Source organism: Theobroma cacao, chromosome 9 (genome assembly GCF_000208745.1).
Source record: "Theobroma cacao cultivar B97-61/B2 chromosome 9, Criollo_cocoa_genome_V2, whole genome shotgun sequence".
Classification (NCBI taxonomy): Eukaryota; Viridiplantae; Streptophyta; class Magnoliopsida; order Malvales; family Malvaceae; genus Theobroma; species Theobroma cacao.
This window is the reverse complement of record NC_030858.1, coordinates 17,611,860-17,613,282: the sequence shown is the minus strand read 5'-3', so window position 1 is coordinate 17,613,282 and position 1,423 is coordinate 17,611,860.

Here is a 1,423-nt window from a genome sequence, read left to right as displayed (position 1 = left end):
TATATATATATATATATATCACTCATCATGCACATCATCCCATCATCCCCAACTCATGCGCACTCCTTACTCGCACATGGCTAGGTCATCACCGAGTTATGCGCACTCCTTACTCGCACATAACCAAGTCATCATTGACTTATGCGCACTTCTTACTCACACATAGCCGAGTCAATGTCATTACACAACAATGTATTCATATATATATATATATCAACACAATGTGGTAGTGCATGAATCAATAATAGTCACATGTCACAACATGGAAACAATTTATCAAAAGCTTGTTCCCAAGGCACTTGTTTTTATGAAAAGCTAGATAATCCATTCAAATGTTTGGCAAATACATTATATCCCCAAAACAAGTTTTGAATGCAGTTCACTCACCGATATATTGTTGAGCCTTTTGCTGACTCTAATTCCCCTAATGATCCAATTGGAAGGATGGGACTTCGTTAGAACCTTGAATCACATTAGCATAAGCAATAGGTCAATTCACACCCTATAAACCCTAAAAGCTATCTCTTAGCTAGCTTTCAATTGCCACATTAAATGGCTATCTATGTTCACTATCTTAATCACTATAAAAGGAATGAACATACTCAACAATAAAACAGCTCATAATCCCAATTACTAGCCATTATTCACAGCTAAAAATCAAGCTTGGTTCATCACTCATCCTAGGGTTTCGTTGTAGTTGAATTCTCTTCAAATAGCTTCCAAATAAATGGAGTAATTCTCTCTTTCTCTCTCTAGAATGCCCAACTAGTGAGAGAAAGTATGAAATAAGATTTATCAAAGGTTTTAAAGTGAGAGAGTGAAAGAATACAAGGGTTTTAGTCAAAAGGGCACAAAGATATGAAAACTAGAGCTAGAGAGAGAAAATTATGCAAGCTCCATATCAAGCTTCCATGGAGGTTGGAAGCAACGTGAGATGGAAGAAGTAGAAGAAAACAAGCTGCTGAAAAGAGAAGATATTTATAGCCCAAGCTTATCCATTCCCTTGAAATTATCAAATTACCCCTTTAAAAATTAGCTTATTCTCCTCCAATCTTTTATGCACTCTTTTTGTTCTTTTGACACTAGGACAAGATCCATAATGGTCTAGACATGCTCGGGTTCATGAAAACTTAAAATTCTAACTCGAGGTGAAAAATGACCATTTTGCCCCTATCGTGAAAATTATCCTCATTTCTAATTTTCTTCGTGTTTTCATCATTACACATAATTTATGTGGTCTTATGCCTATTTAGACCTTAAAATATCGTAAAACTTTCTTATGGGAGCTTATTAGAGAAAATGACGAAACTACCCCTAGCTTGTGTTATTGTGTCTGTGCCTAGTTACAAGCCTATAGAGGTTGAGGTCTCACATCCACTTTCCTCCATCCTTAGTCGGAGGGATATGTCATTACGTTAACCTT